Source organism: Ammospiza nelsoni, chromosome 3 (genome assembly GCF_027579445.1).
Source record: "Ammospiza nelsoni isolate bAmmNel1 chromosome 3, bAmmNel1.pri, whole genome shotgun sequence".
NCBI classification, from domain to species: Eukaryota; Metazoa; Chordata; class Aves; order Passeriformes; family Passerellidae; genus Ammospiza; species Ammospiza nelsoni.
The window spans coordinates 52885417-52901532 of record NC_080635.1 but is presented as its reverse complement, the minus strand read 5'-3'; the positions used below and the strand labels follow the sequence as shown (position 1 = coordinate 52901532).

The window sequence follows — 16116 nt, the reverse complement described above, 5'->3', positions numbered from 1 at the left end:
TGAAGGTTTGTGTTGTCCTGGTTTGATCCACTTCTCAATTCATTGGTGGAATATTTCTAATAACTTTCCCACAAGCTGATTCAGACTGCATAAAAGGGGGGGAAAAATGCACACCCAAAGATTTGAAGCCATGGATGGTGCATTTTATAAGCAAGTTCATCGATGCTTTGTTCCTAGAGATGTAAACCACCTTTTCTTTAAAAAATGAAAACAATTGGATGCACTTCTGGTGTCTCTCTGACTGCCAAGCATTCATTAGTAAGCACTCAGGCAAATGGACCTCTTTATGCAGATGTGTCTGAGCCTGTATGTGGACCTATTCACATGTGGAGTTTGAGTTGGAGAAAATAAGGCGCTCTTAAAAGACTTGCTGAGGCAGTTATCTGCCTGAGATTACATTTGTGTTTTTCATCAAGCAGGTTTTAAGTCTAAAGATGGTTGTGATGGAAAAAGCATAAAGCAAGGCTGTGGTTTATCTAAGCTTCATGGTGAGTGGTAGACAGGCAAATTTAAGCAGAGCAGTGTGGTCTCCCAAAAGGGGTGTAGAACTGCCCCAGGCAGAGAATGCTCCGAACATTTTGATGGCACTAGCTGCCACTAACTGCTTCCCCTTTAGTGTGATTTAGCAAATTATTTCCCTGTTGGATAAGATGGAAGTAAGCTTCCTTTGCCGTCTGCCCGATTGCCTGCTGTCCAAATCTGCTTTGACCAGTAAGCAGAAAATGTGAGTGCCTTTGACCTCCACTGGCCTTTTTCCTGGCCTTACTCTGCCCTTTGCTCTTTCTGGCAAGGTCCTGTTGCAGTTAGACCTCAGGATAGCAGCTTAAGTGCCAGCATCTTCCAGCTGTCATGTGAAACTGCAATTTGGTTCACATAAGTTCTGTTCTTTCTCTAAGCAGCATATACAGAATATAAAAGTTCATATCCTATCTTATGATTAGATTTGACATCCTTGAACAGATCAAGGAGAAAAATAAATTGTCACCCTGAAGAAAGTTGTGAAGAAAAATATCAGAGTGATGGCTTTTTGCTGTTAAGTTTTCCTGATCAGAACTCAGAGGCTGAGTTTTGGATCAAACAGCCGTAGCGATTTTGCAATCAAATACTCCCAGCTTGTGAAGATGCAAAGAGCAGCTCCTCCAGCTGCTCTAATGAACCAGCAGCCCTTTGTTGATGCTAGCCAAGCAATTAGGCTCCCTGTTACGCAGTTGCATCTGAGCAATTTGGTTTATTTTACTCAAGGAGACCTCACCAATCCACAATTAAAGTTGCATTTTCATCTCTCACTTAGGGGTTGAGAAAACGCTTTTGAAGGTCTTTGTTCCTCTGATGAGCTTGGGCGAGGAACAAAATCAAACAAGGTTTTTTTGTGGCAGGAGTTGAGACAGTTGGCTACTTCATTATAGCAAACACGTAGGTGGCCTTTCTCATGCTTTGAGATGCAAGAGAGGAGCTCTGACTTAACTGACATCTTTGAGGGGAGTGGAGTCAATCCTTTGCAGAAGGATGGTCAGGTCAGCTGTGCCGTATGCAGCACACACTGACAGTGAGCCCTTTCCTCTCAGCTGCTTTGAAGTTACAGTCTCTATCTTTTTGGCAGGATCAGATCCAAGTGGTGAGATGGCCCTGAGTTCAGGCAACTTAAAATGTCTGTAATTCTTTGCACCTGTTTGATTGTGGTATTTATAGCTCATTTTTACCCCTGCTTTCTTTTCAGTGTAACAGTTACCAGCAGACTTCCTTGCTGGTACTAGATCCACTCAGAAGGAAAGACTGGATGTAATTTGGAGGATCATTAGGGTGAGATCAGCTCTTGAAACCTGAGTCGAGTTAATGATGAAACTTGAGTTTTGTTAATAATACATTGTAATTATTACTCCCAGCAAGGCAGATACCTCATATTTCTCATCCTTTTAGCTTGAGGATCCTAGTTAGTGTGATATTGCTTGGGTCTACAAGAGGAAGATAGCTGGTCTCCACCACCAGATTTCCACTTGAGCTTTCCCAGGTAGAGCAGTGTGTCTGCAGATGTTGGTGCGTTACACAAGCTGGGGTGCAGAGGGGCCAAGAGGAGGATACATGATCAAGAGATGAAACAGCAGAACGTTAATAATAAAAGACACCTAATTGGATGTGCCCTTTTGCCCAGCAACAAGGACATATGTCAGTGCACAGAAGGCACCAGGCTCGTGGCAACCTGCTCCCACCTCCTGCAGGTCTCCTGAGGACAAAATTGCATTATGAGCCGAGCCACTTGCCTGCTGCAATTGGCAATAAAGCAAATTAATCCTAAGCCTTTGTAGACTGCATCTATGCTTGCACCTCCGAGATGCTGGGCCAGATTTGAGAGGTGACATAAATCATGGTGTGCCTTATGTGTTGGTGAGTGGGAGGGGAGTGCACACTGGGGAAAATGACACCGTGCAGGGGCGGGAGGGAGAAGGCTGTGGCAGGAAAAGCAACCTGCAGCAGGATGTAGGATGATGTGAGATAGTGCAGACTCTACTTAATGCTGTATTTCCTTACTGCCTCCCGTAGCTCCTGTTGCAGCCTCCCCTGCTGTCCTGTGCTGGTGCCCACTGCCTCCATTTGCCCATGGTGTGCTTTAACCTCCTGTAGGCTTTCATTTTGTGGGAAATGTCATTGTGGAACTACTGTCCCATCTGAAGTGCAGGACACCACTATATCCAGTCTCCCACCCCACCTGTGCCATCTGTTTCTGAAGGTGTGAGTTGGGGACTTACTTTAGGGCAAGGTAAAATGGCCTTAAGTTGCACCAGGGGAGGTTTGATTTGGTTTGGGTATTAGGAAAACTTTCTTCATAGCACTGGATCAGGCTGCTTTAACAGGGCAGTGGTGGAGGCGTCGACATTCCTGGAAGTATTTAAAGTCTTGTGGATGTGGCACTTAGAGACATGATTTAATGGTGGACTTAATAGTGTTAAGTTAATGGTTGGGCTTAATAATATTAACAGTCTTTTCTAATCTGAATGATTCCATGATTCTGCATTTGGGACAAGAAGGTTCCAGCACCCATAGTTTAAACACTGTCCAAAGGAGAAAGCCTATGGCAGGAACTTATCAAAAAAGATTTCTTTCCCTGATTTTGGAATTTCAGTCTATTCTACAGAATTTTAGAAAATGCAATATAATAGTAAATGTTATGTTTTCTTAATACACTTTTCTGTAGTTTTTCTAGTTTAATCTTCTCCTTTGTATGTTTCTTTAAATAGGTGCAATCTTAAAAAGACAGGTACTATATTACTGTTGCTTAGACAGAATTTCTGTTCCAAATCTGAGTGGGGAGCTACACTGAAGGTTGTGTACTTTATACAAAGTGATTGAGAATATGTGGTCCTGTTTCCTATTAATTTATGGAAATATACATCCAGAATATGGTCTTCAGTATTTAAGCCTACTAAAAATTATTTTTACATCCGTATTTCCTCTAATATAATAACATCTATTCTTCATTTCAGATGAAAATTAAATTGTCTGAAGAATAGTATCATGAACTGATTTGTCTTACATCATCATGTTTATCTATTCTAGTGAAAAAAATCAGTGATTATTAAATTTACTGCTAAGGCAAAGAATTAAAAGACAAAACTATGATGCTGCACAAAGAGTGCTCTTGCATCAGTGGGAATTAATCACAGCATATCAAGAAAAGAACACAGTCTCAATTTCCCACTGTAGTTAATGTTAAAAATTTAATCTTATTAGCTTCAATTACATTTTGTTTAATGTTTAAATCAGAGGAAAATAAAAATTCTAATTTCAGAATAATCATTTGGATTGGATCTTGCATGTGAAGTTGGCAGTATGTTACAGTGGGCTTTTTTTTTCCTGTTGTAAATGAGAGAAAAAGTCTGGTAAAAACGTGTGTGTTTTTGTTTAGCCTAGTAGAAGTGATGGGCGGTATTTGGAGGCACACAGGAAGGCTGCATAATAATGAAACAAACCCCTCTTGTGTGCGTCAGCCAAACGACTCATGATATCAAGTAGAAAAAGCAAAATTGTGGGAGAGACCATTTCTTTGCACAGCTCATGCAGAGCACTAGTCAGCACTAGGAATTTGGCATGAGTGTTGCTTCAGTAGTGGTATTCCAGTCACAGGCTTTAAATAGTTGCAGATGTTCTGAGGGGGACTGGGGGGACCGTCCCTGCCTTCCTTTAGGGAAGCGGGGAGCGAAGCGCATGGCCTGCAGGAGCACGGAGTTTCCCTGGCAGGAGACTTGGCTGAACACGTCTGAACATCTCAGCTGAGTGTAGCTGTGCTTGTCCTGTTGCAGTCAAACCCACGGGAGGCTCGGGGCTGCTGTCAGGAGGAGCAGTGGATGGTTCCTGTGGCAGCCCAAGCAAGGCTGGCCGGCAGTGGCAGTAGGCCAAGCCTCCTGTTCTCGGCCAAGGGGCGACCCTTTGGCTGCACCTGAAATGGCAGCACCTGATGTCTCCCTTCCTGGCAGGTCCTTGGTGCCAGGGAGGGGCTGTGCACCAGCCCAGGGCAGGTGTGGCATGCAGGACCAGGCTGTGAGAGAGCCACCGTGTCCCACTGCTGCTGGCTGGGCACAGCCACGCTCCAGGGCGTGGGACCTGCCCCTGCCTTCACCTCCTGCTGCTCCCCAGTTTGCTGGTGCAGCTCTGGTTTTGCCTCTGAATCTGTTCCCATAGGTCGATGGGTTGTCTATTGGGATGTCTTAATGGAAAGCTTCCGATTATTTGTTATGGCATGTCAGGATGCAAAAGCCACATGGAAGATTTGCCTGGTCTTCTCACCTTTACTCTTGTTATGATGTCAATGAAAAGGGGATGATTTTAAAATCTGACTTTTACCCCCCTTGTGTTCTCAAGTTTCTCAAGTTAGAAACAGGAAGCTGTTTTGCATAAAGGTAAAATTGTGTTTTTAACAAGGAAAGTTGGTGTTAGACAGACTAAATATACCCACACAGTCATACTCAGTGGGTAGTCTTGGCTATTTTTAGGCTTTATTTGTGCCTCTCTTTATTTGTTGGGGTTTTTTTTTTAGTGACATCTCTACTGTACCTTCGGCTCGTAGAGAGGCACCACTTCCTGCACTGGTATGAAACTGGCAATTACAGCCAGCCTTGTCAGATGTCATTTATCAGGCGTTGCAGAGGGCTGGTTTCAGCAAAGGAAGAACAAAGCTTAATAAAAAGAGAGAGAGGCAGAAGCATTCTCTTAATAATTTGCCCTTTGCAACAGCAGACCCTTATCAGATCACCCACGCTCATCTGGCTGCTGACGCTGTACTTGCTTCATTAGTACGAGCTATTTTTACACCTTTTGTGACTTTTGAGGAACCGAGTGGGCCTGCTGGCTTGTAGTGATTCACCATCTCCAGGCGAACAGGCTGTCCTCAAACCCTGACGGTGGGGGAGGAAGGGAAAAGGAGGGGGAAGAGTTCAATTGAATGAGCAAGTCGATTAAGTGGATTATTTATCTTAGGTGGTCTGAGTGATAAAACATTGCAATGTGGTCTAAAGGAAAATAGCCCTATATGTTTTTGGCTGGCAGTGCAACATTTCAGATTGTTAGGAGCTATGCTAAGGAGCATTCAGTAATAATTAGTTCAAGTCTAGCTTTGCAAATGTGCATGCCTGTACAGGTACTCTATGTGATAATTTCCCTGTTTATAAAGGGAATGTTGAGGGCTAGACATGGGGATGTTTGGGAGTTGAACTTGATCTTTAAAGGTCTCTTCCAACTCAAAATATTGGGTTGCGTGTTGGTGATGCTTTCTTTTGTTTGTTGTGTGCAAGTGTCATTGGTGTATCACAAGCACCTAAGTTACTTTTGGGCCAGACTGTTAGGTGATTTCTCTTCCACTTCTGACAATGGAAATAAAAGCTAAACTTGATGGAATGAGCCAGGCAGGATGCAGGAGAAGGAGAACCCAGTATGAAGTTGTCTGGAGTTTTTTAAAGCTGAGCTACAGTTGCTTTCCCTTTTGATGGATCTTCAAGAGAGAATGTCCTCTTAGAGCCTGTTGAGCTCTTGCCTGGTGGCTGAAATTAGGATTCTTTGCTGCCCTTACTTCAGCTTCTCATGGACAGGAGTAATTTGGTGTTCAATAGTTTCATATTGCAGGTTTCCTTGGAGTAGTTACAAAAGTTAGTGGTATGTGGGACGCGTAGATAAAACTTTAAGGTGCTGTGGTGATGCCCTCCGTACTATCCTTGTCTGGTAAAAAGCCATCATGAAATCTGACCAGTGTCTTTCCTCAAAAATGTTTTGGGTTTTATTATGTTATTCTTGTTGAAATCTTGACTTAGTTGTCAGCTTGGTCTGTGCCTTAAGTAGCAACAGCTCTATAATAACAGAGGTTTTAAATGCAGTTTCAGGCATTTTGGTAGACATTCATCTCTTTAGAAGTGTTTGCTTGTGAGTGATGGTAATGTTAATAAACACAGTTGATTTGGGTTTTGCAAAAAGAAACTTAAATGCAAAGAGTGAAATTTCATGTATAACTACAAAATGCAGCAAAAAGCATACACATATTTTGCTGAATTTTTAAGAGGTGTTCTGATGAAATTGAATGTTATACATACTGACTTTCAATGCTTCATACAGTAAAAAAGAACAAAGTACTGTAAAATATGATCCAAATAATTTTAAAGAGTTTTTTTATTATTCTTTTCCTCTGCTGGCCGTCCTGAGAGTTATAAAGAAAGCAGCATTCTTAAATATGCAGTCTAATTAATGTATCCTACATTACCTCTCTAGTGATCAGAATCTTTAGGCAATGCTCAGTGACTGGATTTGCTGCACCAAAATGCCTGTATTGAGTCATTTGTCAAAATAAAACATTTTGGCTGCTGAGTAGTGGCTGTTGTGACATCTATGCAATATTTAGGATTTGAGGCTTAATAGCTGATCTCAGGTGAACTCTTAAAAAGTATTCAGGATGGATTGAAATAAAACTGCTATGAAGACCCATTCTACTTTGGGGGCAAAAGTGGAAAAAAATTAGTAAGAACATAATGTTGATGTTTGGCATGTGCCTCTTTTTGTTTTGACATGTGATGACCACAGAGCTTAGTAAACAAAGACAGGTTTTAAAATAAGCTTGTATAATAATTGGTGTGAGTGAAAAACAAATGCAAGCTCAGGTACTATAAATGTCTTCATATGTAATTCTTGCCAGGGCGAGAGTTTCAGTCTGAGGCAGTGCATTTGCTCATTCAAAAAGGTGTTTGAAAGACACTGATATTTTCATGTGAAATGAAAGTGGTTTCTTTTGACATGGTGTGAAAGGAGGCATGACTGTTCACAAAATCTGCTGCGGTTGCATAATTAGGATTGTGTAACTTTTTAACTTAAAAAACCTCACTTCCCAGAAAATTCAGTTATATTTTCCTTCTGAGGTGCAAATGCTAGGCTAAGGCCTGATATTTGCCTAGTATTTCCTTTTGGCATGAGAAGAATAATTACTTTGTACCAAAAAATGTTGCAATATTTACTCAAATTTTGATTTTTTTTTTCCCCCTGGGAAAACCTGGGGGAAAGCTGTATGATATCTTAACAGAGGTTTACCAGTGCAGCTGCATTTTCCCCAGTGGCTGCCCTTTTGCAGTCCTTGTGTGAAAATGATGAGGCATTTCAGCCTTTGCCTGTCTTTCAGTTGGGAAAATTCTTATATCTGACAACTTTAATGGTTTGAACTCTTACCCTTCCTACTGTAGATGATGTTTTATAAGTCTATAAATTGCTACAAACCACATCTGCATGGGAATCTGGCTTTTTGCATACACTTTATCCTTATGAAGTGCTGCTAAATTCATAGTCAGGACTTAATCTGTCCTTCATTGGGTGTGAAATTTCCCTTTCTGATTAACACGTTCCTTTGTGTTGAATTGAGAATAAAAATTCTTTAATCTCAGTAATTTTCACCAGTTCTTCCAAATGCAAGACTTCCATTGCAATCCCAGTGGCATCACATAGCATCACTGTTTAGTGTCCGAGCTTTTGCTTTGCAGAGGTTTTTAGCCCTTTTTGGGCAGGGCCAAAGCTCCATTTCTTTTCTACATGGTGAAAAGTAATTCTTAGATTAGAAACTATTTGACACTTCTATGGTTTGGCACAGTGTCCTTATGTTTGACTGCTGTGGCTCAGAAGAAAGCGAGATAAAGTTGAGTTTCTGCTGACAGAGAATAGTCCAAGAATTTAAGAGCTCATTTGTATCTCAGCACTGTATTGGATACCCCTGTACATTGTTAATGTGTATTTAGTAAATACTGTTGCTTACTACTTAATTCACTCTTGAGAGACACTCATTGTTCTGCAGATAGCACCAATGGGATTAGGCATCACATAAACCTTGTTTCAGCCATCAAAATGGTGTTTAAAGAGGACCTTGGTGGGCATTGGTTTCTAACTGTTCTCTGCATGGGAGCTGTTCTCACTCTTGTAAATCACTGCGTACTACAGTTCAAAAGAAAGGGGGGAGTGGGGGTGGGGTGATGGGCAGGGCAAAACAATGGTGGCATTTTCGTTACCTTCTGAAATTTTAATAATCCTGGAAGTACTGCCTGTCAGATCTACTGTTGCTCTGCCATTACATTTTAAGGTCCACATGGGAAATGATTGGTATTTTATTAAACTGTTTTCATTTTTTAACTTGCTCCTCCAAGGAAATAAGTACCAGTGTGAAATGATTAGCAATTTATATAGTTCTCTTGTTTAGTTTCATATCTGAATAATCCCAATCCTTTGCTTTTGTGTAGAGACAGATTCAGGATGTCCATGTCAGAAGGCAGTCAGACAGAACAGGTAGATTTTGTGTTATCTGACATGCTCTGTCAGACTCTTGAGGTTCACAGCAAGATGAGGCAACCAGAAACAAAATATTTACCTGATCCATTAAAAGCAGTGGGATCAGAGGGATCAATTAACTGCTAATTGGTTTACAAGATTCTTTGACTTGTTGGCTGTTTTGGCATCTCTTTGATAGCAGGGTTTTGTTCAGTTCAAGGAGAAGAATTGAGATTTGTTTTCAAATTCCTACCTATAAAGGAAGCATTTAAGATTAATTTGGCTCCTGCATAGTTTTTTCTCTCTTTTTTTTTCCTTTTATACTCATCCTGTGGAAATAACTGTTCAACTGGTCTTTGGCAACATTAAAGCTTTTTTTATACATTTTTTCCATCTGATAGTAATGTGTATGATGCTGAAAAAGGAAATAGTGATATACTTTTAAGTGAGAAATCCTGGTCATTATAGTTAAAAGGTCAGTGTTAAAGCATTTCTACTCTAGACTTCCTATATGGCTTCCTAAAATACATCCAATTTGAAGTTAAGGTTTTTGGTTGGTGCTGTTTTCTACAGAGAGTAGCAGTTTAAAATTATATTTGAGATATCTAACATAGCAAAAACTGAGTATTTTGCTGCAGCTGTACTTAAAGCATTTATAATACAAACCAACATCTTTTAGTGAAAATCACCCATGTTTTCTTACTACTGTGTAATTGAGCATTTCTTGCAATATATGTTACAATTCTCTCTTAGACATCTTAGAGGTATTGGATTAGTTTATTTTCACCTTCTGGCAAATAACTTCAGGTATTTTGTATGTCGGATGTAAAAGCCTAAACCTAAGTGGTCTGATTCTGTTTGTTTTTATGAGGAATAAATCTGGAATGATGTCCTTGGATTTGCAGCTCATTGCTTCGGATTCGTACCAAGTTAATGTAGAGCAGAATTTGGCTCTCCTTCTTGTTGGAATAATTTGTGTCCTTTCAGTCTCTCTGAGTCAAATCTTGTAATGAGTGGCTCTTGTTTCAAAACTGATTTTTATCTTAGTCTGTGCCTGACCTCCTACTCAGTAGGGTCACATTCAGAGTTTAGGTCTTCATCACAGCAAGTACATACAGACATTTATATGAAATGTCTAACAGGTCTAAGATCCTACAGTTCAGGTTATCACGTGTTAGGGTACAACAGATTTGATTACTTGATTGTTTTCTTAGTAGGTGTTGATTGTCATCTTGGTTGTGCTTTTAAAGTACGTTCTTCAGCATACTCTCATAATGGTCTCAGGTAATATTTTGAATAATATGAAATAATTATGATCGAGGTGAATTTGGTAAAAACATAAAACTAATTAAATATTCAATTCTACTACAATTGTCTAAAATGTGTTAGATGCCAATTCTCAATGGCTAAGATTCTAGAACAGTTTTCAAAGTATAATCCAAATACAGCTCAAGCACTGAAATAATAATTGCACAAATCAAAATGCCAGGTTTTACACCACTTCTAGTTTTACATGCACAGAATCTGTCCCTTGAAACCAGCAACTACCAGGGACACAAATGTGCCCAAAAGCCTGAAGTTGTTGTTTTGGTCACAGTGAGGCTGCAGTCTGCCCTTGATGTATCTGTAAGTGGATCCTCTCAGTGAGACCCCTCAGTTCCTGGCTTCTTGAGGAATCCGTGTGAGCACAGTGTAGCAATGGAGAACAGATCCTGCCCTGGAACTTGACCTCAGGTAAACTCAGTACAGTTTGTTAGATCATTGTGTACTGGGTGCATTTGCTGAGCAGTGTTTGGGTTTGTAGTGGATTGGTACTTTTAAATGACATTTTTAAAAGTATATTATAATAATTAGTTCAGCTGCCCAAATTAAAAAAAAAAAGCCACCAAAAAACTACTCAAAAAAAACCCACCCAAAAAACCCTGAAAATCCAACCAAACCCATAAGTATTAATTTAAATATTTTAGTTTTTCCAAAACTGTGGTTCTCTGGCTGATTTTGGAGAGTGACAATACATTCAGTAAAGCACTGAAATCCAGAGGGCAGTTAGAACATCTGGGGTGAAATTAAATTAACAAATTAGAGTAGTATCTTCAAATCTGAAGAGCTAACAACAGCAGTTATAACATAGAAAGTGGTAGACTAAAATAAATACATCTAACCTCTTTTTAAAGAGCTGCCTTTTTTGATTCGCATATGCAAAATGATGTCTTACAATTCCTGCCAAACTGGAGCAAAAGCACAAGCATGCTCCCATTACCAGTAATTCAGACCTTGCCAAGTGTCAGTTAGTCATCTTTTTTTTCATTTATGTAAAATGCCATAACTGTACCCCCCAAGGACTGCATTCTTTTTGTTATATTGCTACATAACATCCTCAGCCCATGAATGAATATATAAACTTGGAAAGAAGGAGGAACAAATGCTTATCTTAACTTCATACCAGTTAATCCTTCAGTTCAGAGGTGCACACTGGGTGCTGGTTGAGAGGTCTTCTTCAGACTTAGCCCATCTATGACTTTGCCTATGCAGGAGAAACTTTAAATCCATGTTTTACTAGTGATCTCAGTCTTTTTACATTTTTCACTGGGATATCAACACCAAGCAGTTCTTTGGGGAATCTCATTAGTAAGACAGATGGAAACATGTAGGACAGCAAGCTGAAAGTATGCTGCCTTTCTTCCTGAAAGCCAAGGCAATTTTCTTCTCAGTTGCAGGTGGGGAGGAGTTCAGAGGTGGCCTCTCTAGTAAGGCTGCTGTGCTTATCCCAGACATAAACTAGACTTGCCTAATAAGGGTCTTGGCAGAAGTCTGTGCATGAGTGTGAGGATTTCATAGGAGCCACTGCAGCTTGTCTGAGCTAACACTTGCCCTATAGAATACAAATTCTTCAGGGGCCAGTTACTGTGGTTTTAGGCCAGCTTTGTGCTGGCAGAACTGGACAGAAAAGATTTAAAACAAGGCTAGATCTGACCCTTAGTCCTTATGCTAGAGTCAATATTTATTCTGTATGGTGTACTCAGGATTTAGCCTGGAAGACATAAGCTTCCAATTTGTTCACTTGCAAGAACTGTAATATGATCTACAAATTGAGAAGCAGTAAAAGTAATATTTTGCCAAATTTTATTTTAAAGCTGTTGAGTGTAACCATTTTAATGGTCTGAAAAAAAAAGAGAAAAAAAAAAGAAAAGAAGGAATAATCTTGGAGCTCTGCAGTCAATCAGATATACATCCCCTGCATACAGCTCACAAAGGCACTCTCGTTAAAAAAGGAGCAAAAGGATAATGTTCCTTTCTAGAAAGTTTTCAAAGTCTTGATTTAGTAGGTGCATCTGACATAAATACAGCTCCTGGTTTCCAAGTAATCTTCTCATGTTCAAAGTTTTCATAGGAGTGAAATGTCCTGTTTTGAAGCAGGCAGATAGCACAGCTAATGTGACTAGGGGAGCTGGCTCTCGGGCCCCATTCCTGCCAGGAAACCTGGCTTGGCCACCAGCCAGGAAGGACTTTGCAGTTCCTGTCAAACAATGTGCTCCGTGCAACTCCCATACAGCTTCTGATCCGGGTAGGTGGGCTGCTCTCACTCATTCCAGCAGAGCTGAGCCGTGCCAAAGGTATTAAAAAAATTGTGCCCTTTTATCATCCTTAGTTCCTTGAATAGGCAGTACTTGAAATATAATGGGTTTCTGCCTATCGAGTAGTATGTATTTGATGAAAAGCAATATTTAAAAGTGTATTTACAATTTTTTCTAAAGGAGAAACATTGATCACTTGGAAAAATTGAAGTATTTTGTTGGTTTAAGCTAGCCTTTGAATGCAGCCAGATGAGACAGAGTTTTGACTGGATAAAACAGACACAATGCCAACTAGCTTTGCAGTGTCTTACATTTCTCCAGTTAGGTCAGTCTCCCATTAGGGAGGAGAAAAGGAACAAGAGAAGTAATATTAAAGCCATCTTTGACACAGGAGGGATGGCAGCTCAAACCAAACCAGAAATTACTATGTTCATTCTGGAAAGGGATTTATTTTTCCCAGGAGAGTGGCTCTTGCCATACTTAAGCCATCAATAATCCCTGTAATTAGTCTCTACCTGTTTCATAGTGGAGGCTGAAAAATTGTATAGAATGTTCTGAAGTTGCAGGACTGAAGAAGGGCTTTCACTCTGCAACAGTGTTCTCAGTGCAGAGCAGAAAACTTTTGGATGTATATTAGCATCATCTTTTGCTGAAATAAAGCCATTGCTGTGACTGGCAGATTTCTTCTTTAAAGGTGCTCTCAGTAAAAGGAATATGGAAAGAAAGAATACTGCCATCTTCTAGAAATTTCTCCTTCATCATTTGCAAAATTGCCTAATAATGAATATTTTTCTTTGAAGATGGAAAATACTCTTTTGCTCTCTCAGCGAGGACCATTCACTCCTGTCCCTGTTTCTGCTTTCTCAAGCCACATATTTTCCTTTACATCTGTGCTTATATATTGGCATCATTAGCCGCCTGGGATTCAGCGTAGCTCAGCTGCTGGAACTGCTGGGCCACTTCCCTGCCATTTCCTCATGAGCCCCTGCCGAGCTGCTCTGCAGTAACCGCTTCTGGTACAATGTAACTCGTGCACAAGGATTTCTTTTTCCATTTGGACTGACACTTTTTCTTTGAGGAAGTGGATAAGGAAATAAAAAACTTGCATTGTATTTTTCTTTTTTAATTTAGAGAATAAGACAACAGACTTATTTAAAGAAGCCATTAGCACATCAAAGCTAAATTACATTATGGTCTAAAACATTCTGGTTTGCATTTCATAACTTGCTGTTATTTTGTACTACAGGGGATTTCTCTATAGTTAAAAAAATAGTTGACTACACCAACATTCCATCAGTTATGGCTGGCCTAACTACTGATATATTATTTGTACTACTAATGATTAATTCATAACAGGTGGCATGGTACTGATTCTATTTGTGTCAAGTTATTAGGCTTTGCTAATGTCCATTTGTTCTTGGAAAGTGATAATAATTACAAAGAACTAAAAAATATTTTTCAATTTTTTACTGACTTTTTTTCTTTATAGTTGTTAGTTTTTGATAATTTTTGGTGTCATTCAATGAAAAATAAACATGAGTACTCCAGCTTCTTTGTGATAGTTGCTAATTGAGGATCATTACAATAGTCTGTATCCCCTACTCTGAAGCTAATGTTCCAGCTGTTTCTAAAGATCTGTTTTTTAGCGATGCTCTGACTTTTGGCATGAATAAAACCAATAAACACTGTCATTGTTGCTTTTGTTGTCACAATTGAACATATATCCTTTTTATTGAAACAAAAGCAGAAATCTTTTTGAAGAAAGATTTGTCAAAAACTGAGAGTCATCGTTTTGTGGGAGCAACGGTCTTAAGGCAATGAGATGATGCTCATGCTCCCTCTTCTCTGAGCTGGTCTTTTCAACAATACAGAGTAGCCTGCAGTGTGGTGGCAGTCAGAGAAGTGGCAAATAATGGCAGTCACAGAGGCCTTTTAACCATGTATTCTGTAATTTTCTTCTGTGAATTTCTTCTCTGAGAAAGCAGCCATACATTCTGTAGTACTATCACACAGGTGTTAATTTGGACACCTACTCCTGTTTCACTACATTTTCTTGTCCCTCAGTGGTGACACCCTGACCAGGAGTTTGTGCTGGTCCCTGAAACATTTAATGAGAGGCCTGTAGTCTAAAAGTATTAGCTGGAGAGAGGCATTGAAAGGGGATTTGCCAAGGGGATTCAGGGATAATCCAGGCTTAACAAAGGCATAGGAATGAAGAGGTACATTGGCAGCTCTCTTTTCACTGATTCAGGAAGGTGAGACTTTATTAGTTTAGACTTGCTGTTATTCATCTACACATTAGAAACCTAAGTCCTTTACTACTATTCATGCTTAGAGTCTTCAAATGTACTTACTTAGACCTCTAAGACACAACATAAAATTTTCTAGTGGATGGGTAAATGAACTTTTCAGACCTCTACTGTAAAGAATAGAAGATTTTCATCATCATCTATACCTAATATAAAAAATTTCTTATAATTGTATTTTTTTCCCCACAGGGAATTTGAAGATAGTCATGCCTATTAGATGTTTAGAAGATGCAGGTAATTACTTTATACTGAAATAAAAATCTGAAGTGCCTATTACCTGTGTGTTTTCCTGCACTTTGCTGTTGTTTCTTTAAGGCAAATTCATTTTGTCCACTGTAGGAATGAAAAGTATTCCAGTATCTGTAATACTGACTTTTTAACTCTTTTCCTTGCTGTAGTTAAATCATGGCTGTCTGTATAATTCTCACTATTTTATCCAGAAAATATTTTGTGTTTGGATAACATGAAAACAGAGAGGAAGATCTACTTCAAATTCAAATGCTATACTTTTCTATGAAAATCATACCTCTGAGCTTTTGGTCTTTTTAATGAAACTGTGGAAACCTTTTTGTGTTTAAGCATTAAAAATACATGTATGCCTGCATGGAATTGTTTCAACAGTGAAATCTAAAATGCTAAAGTCACATAAACAAAAATCTCTAATACATCCTTTACATCTGGCAAGACATTCTCACTAGAATTTAACTTAGTGATTTGAAGATGAGTTGGGGAAAGGTACCAGTAGTGCTGGGTTTGAAATGCTTCTTTGATGTCTCTTTTTTGACTGTTTAAAAGTAGTTTAGAATGGCAAACAAGACCTTCTTATAAAACCAGTTATATTATCTAAGGTAAGAAGTGCCTCGCTTCAGCAGTATTTTAGCAATATTAAGTATATATCCCAAGCTGACTAGTTAGGCACAAGCATCTCCATAGTGGAGCGCCTTGTGCATGGACAGCCTCTGTGTCAGAAGCATCTGTCATGATATGGGAATATTTCTTCTCTGATCAACCTGCTTTGACTTGAGAGGAAGGCCAGGTGACTAAAGTGCATGTCTGAACCCTAAGTGAGTAATACTGGATAAGGTAATTCCCACTCACAGTGTTAGGCTTCTATTTTCAGCAGTGATTTGCTGAAAGAGCTTTGAAAGTATGTGGTGGACTTTTTGAGATCAAGCCTTTAAACTGTCCCCTGAAAGCCTTCCAAAACTACTGTTTAATTTGGAAAGTGTAGGTCTTTATTTTCCAATCCTAGAGCTGCTATTGACTAGTGATTATGCTTGTGTGCAGTCTCTGGAGCCAGTCTTTACTGTGTCTGCTCACAAAAGGGAGTTTAGTGAAATGTAGTTACTTTTGCTGAAGTCCCTCAGTAATTTCCATGTAAGGATAAATAGAATGCACCGATGTTGTTTAGTATGGCTGTACTAACTGGTGTGTGCGGGTTTGTTTTCTTTTTTATT

The 16116-nt window shown here is 39.5% G+C and overlaps 1 protein-coding gene across 9 annotated transcripts in view; it reads left to right on the top strand.

The window, feature by feature from the left end:
• Positions 1-16116, top strand: part of HIVEP2 (HIVEP zinc finger 2) — a 136160-nt gene that overhangs the window by 95802 nt on the left and 24242 nt on the right. For 6 of the 9 annotated variants that reach the window (XM_059467972.1, XM_059467968.1, XM_059467974.1 and 3 more), the window contains one exon: positions 14849-14893. The exons of 2 other annotated variants lie outside the window; for them this stretch is intronic. The gene's annotated coding sequence lies outside the window, so the exon portion shown is untranslated. Of the gene's footprint in view, positions 1-10372; positions 10510-14848; positions 14894-16116 lie in introns of all 9 variants that reach the window. One more of the 9 variants, XM_059467973.1, reaches the window with a different exon arrangement.